Below are 9,667 nucleotides of genomic sequence, written 5' to 3'. Positions count from 1 at the left end.
GACAATACCTAAAACAACTGCTCTGGACTGTAAAAGTCTGCAACGATTGCTCAGTCTGGTTATTGGCTACTGTAGAAATGAACCAGAATGAGCGATAGCTCTAAAAACGAAATTATTACACGGAGTAGTTACAAAGCATGGGCGGAACCTTATGTACCTCTTCCCAGCCTTAGCACAATAAATGCGGACATTTTTTTTAATATTTGATCTTACAAACTTAGAAAATTGATAGAATAACAGGTTTTGCATTATTTTGCCACTGATTTGGCAAAAAACAGAATTTTATGAAACACGGATAAAAAAATGTGAGACAAAAAATCAGAACATTCTGTGATAGGAACGTAAAACCAAACTGTGGTGGACATTGGGAGCGACAATAGGACTGGGATTGAAAATATACAGGATATAGAAAAGAAAAAGGACACCATTGGTGGGAATGTGAGTGACGTGGAAAGTGGGCGTGACTTTGGTGAGCTGTTGTGTAGACCCGAATTTTAAACGCTGGGATTGTCCTGCTACCCTTACCGTACGTGCTTCGGGTGACGTACACTGTAGAAGCAGCGTGCAAGTGATGTCATTTGTGGATGGGGCGCTGTTATTGATTAGCAGGCACGTGCACATAGTGAAAGAGGAAGTTGCAGACGTTCCGGTATAAAGATGGTAGGACGTTGGGTGTGGAGATGAAGATGCATCCTGGGTGGTTTAGCTGAGCATGAGAAAAATGACCTACCTGGTCAAGGCATGTACAGTTAGCGATTCTGTAAACTTTTTTATGGGGTTATGTTATCCTTCACGCATATTTGTGTTTGCATGCTTCACAGCTGGACCTCAGTATGAGTAACATTCATCATGGTGATTTTTTTTTCTTGTTCCACCTGCTTTTTTTTTAACTTGCATCAGTAGTAAATAATAATGCGTTGTTTTAACCAAAATAACTTTTTTTGTAGGCGTAAAACATCACATTTTAACAATGCTGTGTGCTTCCTCGATGAAGTTGTTGATGTGTGTGCCACATCACACTCATTTCTTCAACGTTTTGGAGATGGAAGGTTGAGAGTTATGCTTGTTTTTATGGATAAGTAAGTGACAGGTACTCAGACGATAGACTGTAAATATGTAACTAGTGCAGTAGACATCTTACAAGTTTTTAGCGAAGACCAGACCACCGGCAAGTGATAGGAGTTTAATGGAAAAGTACCATTTTATTTTATATTTGAGTGAACATATTTACATATTTAGTTAATTTCTAAGGTACAATGGCATGCTGTTTCAGTTCTGTGCACGTTAGAACGTTTACCCACCAGGTAGCAGGAAGCAGGTACTTTGAGTGAAACATTTATGTGTAGTTTTATTGAGATATTGTTGTTTATGTATGTCAGAAAGAACACACTTCTTACAATAGGATCATACAATGTTACTAGGCTAATGGCCCCAGGGCCCTTACAGTCCAAGCCCGATTCAACCCGTGTTCCCAAGGTTGTCTGATTCAAACAGACACTAAAATCAGCACCTATTGCCCCTGTCCAAGAGGGACACAGGTGGAACCCCTGGGGTGAATTTCTGGTTACCCACCCAATTGTCCAAATTATCCTTGAACACGGCCAATAATTTTAACTCTTCCCCAGTCCCTATTGAGTGAGTCCTGGTTAAGTTTCTCCTTGACCCTAACTCATTAAATCCTGCTGGATGAGGTACTCACCACAGTGGCCCTGCTGTCTATATGTGCACATGTGTTTATAGTAGCAGGTAGTACACAGTATTCATTGGATCATACGAGGTTACTAGGGTATTGGCCCTAAGGCCTTCACAAGCCTAGCCATGGTTTACCCTCGTCTCCCTCCTATACAGAGAGAAATAGCTTACATTCGTGTGCAAATTTATGATTAGTACCAACTGCTATCCAAGAAGGCCATAGGTGAAACCCCCGGAGTGAATTTACGGTTTCCCATCCTGTTGTCCAAGTTACACTTAAATAGGGTCATTGTGGTGCTTTGTTTAACTTGAATTAGGAGTTTGTTCCAGATGAGTGGCAGCCTCTGTGAGATGTCTCTGCAGCAGGTCCTGTTTATGTTGCAGGTTAAGGTCTGTAGAGCGAGTGAGTCTCGTCCCATTAGATTTGCAGATGTGCAGCATTTCCATTAAGGGAGGGTCTGAGACTGCTTTGTAGGCCAGGCACAAGTCGCATCTAAGCAGTCTGTATACTACAGAGTATAGTGACAGTGCCTTCAGTTTGCCTATGTAGGTCATGTGATGAAGGTCTTGAATCTTCTTGGTGATAAACATCTGAGGTCTCTTCAGCTGCTGCAGGTGTCTGGCGAGGTACATACAGAACGGAGCGTTGTACTGTATTATTGATCTGATGAGGGACGAGTAGTAAAACAAAAAAGTAACTGAAACCATGAGCAGGGATAAACAGTAGTTAAAAGTCCAAACTTACTTGAAGAGTTGCTTTTTTTAAAAAGCAATAGTTGTTTATTCCACAAGCTTAAAATCCACAACGTACTTAAAAAGTAGCTGCTTATATTACGTTTAAAATCCACAAAAGTACTTGAAAATTTACAAGTGCAGAAGACACTTTCACCCAGACAGGCTTCATTTTCTTTGCCTGATGAAGCCTGTCTGGGTGAAAGTGTCTTCTGCACTTGTAAATTTTAAGTAAGTTATGGATTTTAGACTTGTGATATAAGCAGCAACTTTTTAAGTATGTTGTGGATTTTAAACTTGCAGAATAAGCACTTCTAACTACATTATGGATTTTAAATTCTTGGAATAAACGACTATTAGTTTTCAAAAAAAGCAACTCTTCAAGTAAGTTGTGGACAATTGACTACTGTTGATCCCTGCTCATGGTTCCAGTTGCTTTTTGTTTTGGTAGTCTTTCCTTATAAGTAACGGACTTGTCACTGCACTAATACTGTTTTACTTATCAGGGACGAGTACAGAGGAGTTATACCCACCTTCATTTTGGATGCTATTCCCTTACTTATGAGATGGGCAACGTAGAAGGCCTTCTTCACCACTGTGGACACACAGTGATTGAAGTTTAAGGCTGCTATCAACCTGTGTTTCCAAGCCTCTCACCACTGTGTTTGAACTTAGGGGGGGTATTGTTTAATGTTGTAATTTATTAGGACTTCACTGTTACAGAAGGGGATATTAATGCATTTTTTGAATTGTTTGAGTCTGTGGTTTTGGCACCAATCATTTGTCTGTGTAAGCCGCTTTTGTAGTATGGGGATATCGTTTTGGGTTTCAATAATTGCACCCAGTTTGCAGTCATCCATGAACTTGGTAAACCACAGGCCATCTAATTTAGTCTGAACTTCTGAGAAATAGATTCCAAACAAAAGTGGACCCAGCACATATCCTTGTGGAACACCACTAGTAACAGGTCTGCTGGTAGAGGTGGAATGCCCTACATTGACTGTATGCACAAAAGTAAAATAAGAAAATATCTGAACCACCACACTGTAAAATATATAATTTATTCAAACACAGTGTAAGCGCTTTCAGGTTAAAAACCCTTCTTCAGGCAGCCTACAGTACTATAAAACAACCTATTAACTAATAAATCACAACCCTCCTCATCTTTAGGGTGCGTTTTATATGGATTACACCATTTATACCTGGGGTGTCTGTGCAGCCAACTCAATGATCCATCTAGTTTCATAATATTCAGTTATATTGTACAAATCTCCACCCCATTTAGAATCTCTCTCAACCTGAAGTACCATAAAATCAAACGTAGGCCCGTTATTTATGTTGACATGTTGGTGTAAGGCATTGTGTTCATTCCCCCTACATACAGCAGACATATGCTGTAATATTCTATCCTTAAATTTAGAATTGGTCTTACCCACATAGAATGAGTAACAGTCTTTACACTGAGCCAAATATATGACATCGGTGGTATGACAATCTGCATATTGAGCCAGAGAATATACCATTTTAGTACAAGGATGAGTAAAAGTATTATTCTGTCTAACATACTGGCACTCCTTGCAATGTCTACATGGGAAAGTACCCTGGCGTCTGGTCTTCACTACATTTTTTGAACACTTATTACTTAACAAATCCTTCAAGTTCTTATTCATTTTAAAGCAAAATAGTGGCTGTTCTATTACAATGCCTTTCAACTTATCATCCATTGATAAAATCATCCATTGATAAAATACCCCAATTCCATCTGATATTACATATACCCCCAACATTATTACTGTACTTTATGCTAACCCGTACCCCCAACATTATTACTGTACTTTATGGTAACCCGTACCCCCAACATTATTACTGTACTTTATGCTAACCCGTAATGGTTTTCTATTGGATGATCAGTTTTGCTGCTTGTTACTGTTACTACCCTGAGAGAACCAAGGTTGTCCTTTTAGCTCTATCCCTCTGGTGTTACTATTACTACATTTAGAAAACCAAGGTTGTGTCTTTTTAGCTCTATCCCTCTGGTGTTACTATTACTACCCTTAGAAAACCAAGGTTGTGTCCTTTTAGCTCTAGCCCTCTGGTGTTACTATTACTACCCTTAGAAAACCAAGGTTGTGTCCATTTAGCTCTATCCCTCTGGTGTTACTATTACTACCGTTAGAAAACCAAGGTTGTGTCCTTTAGCACTTACTGCAGCACTCAACTTTCCTCATTTATCTAGAGGAAAACAGTTTTTAGTACTTGATAGATAAGCACCTATCCAGGCATGTAGGGCCAACTTCCGGTGTTTTCTCCTGTCTACCCGATGAATCTGGGCATCTTGGGGCAATGCAGCAATTGCCTCATGTACACAGACAACCCCCTCCTCCTACCACCCAACACTACAACCTGTGAAAGATGCACTTATATTGCGGTGTTTTCTCCTGTCTACCCGATGAATCTGGGCATCACATAGTCCCTCAAAACCTACACCACCAGAACACACACATAGAAACACAAAACACATACCTACATTCATGGAGGCTCTCAATAAAAATCTACCCAAGCAACAGGGACCTCCAAAGCAGAAATGCAAGCAACCTCCACCCCCTAACTCAACCCAAATGACACACAGCCCACAAACACAGTGTGCCACTCAACCACAGCCCATAAGGCATAACAACTTGCCCAACACTCTAGTCATAGGTGACTCTATAGTCAGGCACACTGATGTTCCACTCACCAGGCTAAACAAGGAGAAAGTTGCTGTTAGCTGCCTGTCAGGCGCCAGGATCCGCCACATAATGCACTTGGGTCACTCCACAACAAGTACAAATATGACTCTGTCATTGTCCATGTTGGTGTGAATGACCTGAGATGTACCTCCGTGGACTATATGAAAAGAGACACGGAGGAGCTGTCCGATCTTGTAGCCCAGGCAGGTATGACCCAAGCCCTGAGTAGTATCCTGCCTTCACCCAAAATTATACCACAGTACAAGGGCAAAATGATTGACTTCAACAATTGGCTAAGCTTCTGTTGTCATTCTAAGGGGATCCAGTATCTGCCTGGGATGACATGATCAACAAACCACGATGTTTTGCCAGAGATGGCCTGCACCTAAAGTGCCTTTTTTAGGCAAGGTTCAAATGACAAATTCACCACCATAACAGGTACAAGCAAGCAAAATCTGAGGGTAATGCTACTTAATGCTAGAAGTCTAAACCTCAAAATGCACTCACTCGAGGCACTCCTTAAAATGGAGAACATCGACATCTGTGCAGTGACTGAGACCTGGTTCAAGGCTCTAGAGAGCACCACTGCATTACCAGGCTATAATTCATACCACACCTTTCAGCCACCTGACCTGGGCCAAAACACTAAAGGCGGAGGCGTGTCCATATTCATTAAGGATATCCACACCCCCAGGCTAGTTGCTCAGCATAATGCATCTGAGATTATCCAAGTGCAGCTAACTCTGAGCAAGACCACAATCCAAATTGTAGCTTTCTACAGATCCCCCACCATGCCCCAGGATTCCCACTCTTCATTTCTTGATACACTGGAAAATATTGGGGTACAACCTAACACCCTAAGAATGGGCGATTTCAACTTCCCCACCATTAACTGGGAAAACGACATGTGTACCAACTCTTGTGCTCAACGTTTTCTGGATTTCATAAATTCCAGTGCCTGGATCAACTTATCCACACTCCCACCAGGGGCAGCAATATCCTAGACCTGGTCATTACCACCATGGGTATCTGGTGTTCCACACGAGGTCAGTTCCTCGGACAGATCCGACCACAAGCTAATCACCCTAGATATCCACATCCCACAGCCACCGTCCATTAGGGAAACCACTGTATATATGTATATATATATATATATATATATATATATATATATATATCTAAAAAAAATGATCCAAAGCCAACTTCACGCTTCTTAAGATTGAAGTGGCAAACTTCACAACAACCATGCTGACTGACAATAGAGGTTCGACTGCTAAATCCTGTAAAAATGCCCTTTGTAAGCACTTGCATGAGTGCATGGATCGTGCAATCCCTAACGGAACCAAGATGCTATAAAGCCAATCTGGTGGTCCCCTGCCAACTCTACAACAGAAGAAAGAAACTGTTGCAAAAAAGAGTAAAATCCTATGATTGGAGGAACTCCGTGGTCAGCCTCGGTAAGAAGCTGAGATCCCTCATAAAATCCTCCAAAGCTAGTTACGAAAACAAAATCCCCACTGATTCTAAAGATAACCACAAAGCATTCTATAGCTATGTCAGTAATCTCAATGGCAACACTCAAATCTGCCCTGGGTTACAGCACAGTGGCACTAAATATACAGAACCAAGTGATATTGCCAACATCCTGGCAGGTTCAGTGCTAACTTTTCCCCTCTCTTGCCCCCTAAAGGGCCCATCTCTATACCGGAAGAATGCAAAGTTCCTGTAATCACGGCTGCACAGGTAAAACACACACTCTCTCCAAAGCCAAGAACACTGCATCCATGGGACCTGACAACATCCCAGGATACGTTCTACATGAACTACGAAATGAACTGGCACCCCACCTAAGTACCATGTTCAATCATAGCCTCACCTTGGGCTTTGTGCCCACTGAATGGTGCAGAGCAACAATTATACCACTCCACAAAGGGGGAGCCACCACAGACCCCGGGAAGTACTGCCCCATTAGCCTGATGAGCCTGGTCTGCAAGCCTATGGGAACGTATCATCATGGAACCTATAAACAATGACATTGGTAATCTCCAAACTCTGGACCCTATCCAGTTAGGGTTTGTAAAAGGCAGATCATGTCTCCTAAACCTGATAGACTTCTTTGAAGCTGTCACCAAAGCTGTAGATGAGGGTAAGGTGGTTCACACAGCCTATCTAGATCTCGCCAAGCCTTTCAACACCATCCCCCACTCTGGAATTATAGCTAAACTCACTAAACTAGGTATAAATCCCTATGTCACAAGATGGGTTGCCAAATGGCTCACTGACAGAACCCACACTGTGAAAGTAGCGGACTCTAAATCCAACTTCAGACCAGTGACTATTGGAGTACCACAGGGTTCAGTCCTAGGTCCTCTCCTGTTAGCCTGTACTTCAGAGAAGTAGATACCAAAACACAGAAGGTCTTTGGCTAACGAAGTTTGCAGATGACTGCAAACTAGGAGTCATAATCAAAACTAATAATGTGGACATCCTACAAAAGAGCCTCACTGAGACAGATTCCTTGTGTCAAAGCCATGGCCTCAAGCTCAGTGCCAAAAAGTGCATTGTCATCCCTTTTGGTAAAAACTCTGTACCCATGAACTGTCACAGAGGTGGTAGTCTACTTAACACTGAAAGTGTGATAAGAGACCTTGGGACATAGGTGGACTGTAGTCTCTCCTTTGATAATCACATCACCACAATAGTCAGGAAATCACAAATGGTTTCTCATCCAGGAAAACAGAGGTCATTGTTCCCCTCTACTCATCACTCATTAGACCCATTATAGAGTACAATGCCCCTTTTGGTATGTACCTCACAAAGACATCTACAACAACTGGAAAGGCCGCAGAAATGCCTCCCAAATAGGATTACCAGCCTCAAACAGATGCCCTACGCAGACTGTGTCAAAAAACTCCAGCTTTACTCTTTCGCATATCTCTGCCTAACGTACAAAGCTATGTCAAACCCAGAGCTGTTGGACATGCTCCACTTAAAGAAATCCTTGTCCCTCCGAGCTGCATGCTCTAGGGACCTAAACCTTGTCACCACAGTAAACAGAACATGCTGGAGGGATAGATGCCTGTCCCAGAGACTTCACATACTCTGGAACAAGCTACCTATCTATATCAAACAAAGCTCCTGATTAGCACTCCAAGAAAAATTTTGATTGGATGGGAGATAGGAAATTCACACCGAGGATCACTTCTGTGGCTCTGCTTGACAGGGGCACAGGAAAATAATTTTCTTGGGTGGCAAAAGCCAGGGTACCGTTTGGCTAGGCTTGTATAGGCCCTAGGTCCAATAGCATAGTACCTACCTATGAACCTGTTGAAGGATTTATGTAATAAGTGTTCAAAAAATGTAGTTAACACCAGGCACCAGGGTACTTTCCCATGTAGACATTGCAAGGAGTGCCAGTATGTTAGACAGAGTAACATTTTTACTCATCCTTGTACTAAAATGGTATATTCTCTGGCTCAATATGCAGATTGTCATACCACTGATGGCATATATTTCACTCAGTGTAAAGACTGTTACTCATTTTATGTGGGTGAGACCAATTGTAAGTTTAAGGATAGAATATTACAGCATATATCTGCTGTATGTAGGGGGAATGAACACAATGCCTTACACCAACATGTCAACATAAATAACGGGCCTACGTTTGATTTTATGGTACTTCAGGTTGTGACAGATTCTAAATGGGGTGGAGATTTGTGCAATATAACTGAATATTATGAAACTAAATGGATCATTTGTGTTGGCTGCATATAGACCCCCAAGTATAAATGGTGTAATCCCAATAAAACCCTCCCTAAAGATGAGGTTGGTTCAGTGTTGAATGTGATTGGTTAGTTAATATCTTAAATAAGTTGTTTTATAGTATTGTAAGTTGTCTGTAGAAGGGTTTTTAACCTGAAAGCGCTTACACTGTGTTCGAATAAGTTATATATTTTACAGAGTGGTGGTTCAGATATTCTTATTTTACTTTTGTGCATCTGTTGTTTACTTTGACTGTATGTATTCTGTCGGTGAGCCAGTTGGCTGCCCGTCTAACGACATATGGGTTTATCCCCAGCTGGGTGAGTTTATCGATGATGCCCAAGTGGGTGATGGTGTCAAATGCCTTGGTTAAGTTGAGATGCACAGTATTCACTGTTTTGCCTTCATCCAAGGCTTTGGTGACATTTTCAAAGAAGTCCACCAGGTTTAACAAGGATGCTCTGCCTTTAACAAAACCAAATTGGGTCGGGTCAAGAGTTTGAAGGTCTCCTATATCCTTGTTGATTAGGTCCATAATGATTATTTTAATGGCCTTACAGATAAGGTTGGTTAGGCTTATGGGTCTATGTCAGTTGAGGGGCTCCCTTTGCTACAGTTTTCCGTTCGGGTGGAACAAAGCCAGTACTTGGATTGTGGTTGCAGAGAGTACCCAATGGTTCCACCAGCTCCTGTTTTAGACCATTTAGTAAGCAGCCTGGGATGTTTTCTGGTCCCATAGAGGCTGTGGTTTT

General features: G+C 41.8%; 1 protein-coding gene across 2 annotated transcripts in view; it reads left to right on the top strand.

Moving 5' to 3' along the window:
* Positions 1 to 748: 748 nt before the first annotated feature.
* Positions 749 to 9,667, top strand: part of SMYD3 (SET and MYND domain containing 3) — a 104,933-nt gene continuing 96,014 nt past the window's right edge. The window contains exons 1-2 of one of the 2 annotated variants that reach the window (XM_044060648.1): positions 749 to 852; positions 948 to 1,079. The gene's annotated coding sequence lies outside the window, so the exon portion shown is untranslated. The remainder of the gene's footprint in view (positions 853 to 947; positions 1,080 to 9,667) is intronic. The other variant, XM_044060649.1, reaches the window with a different exon arrangement.

This window comes from Protopterus annectens, chromosome 2.part0 (genome assembly GCF_019279795.1).
Source record: "Protopterus annectens isolate FY-2018-M chromosome 2.part0, PAN1.0, whole genome shotgun sequence".
Lineage (NCBI taxonomy): Eukaryota > Metazoa > Chordata > Ceratodontiformes > Protopteridae > Protopterus > Protopterus annectens.
The sequence above is the reverse complement of the archived record's forward strand: the minus strand, read 5'-3'. Positions and strand labels throughout refer to the sequence as shown.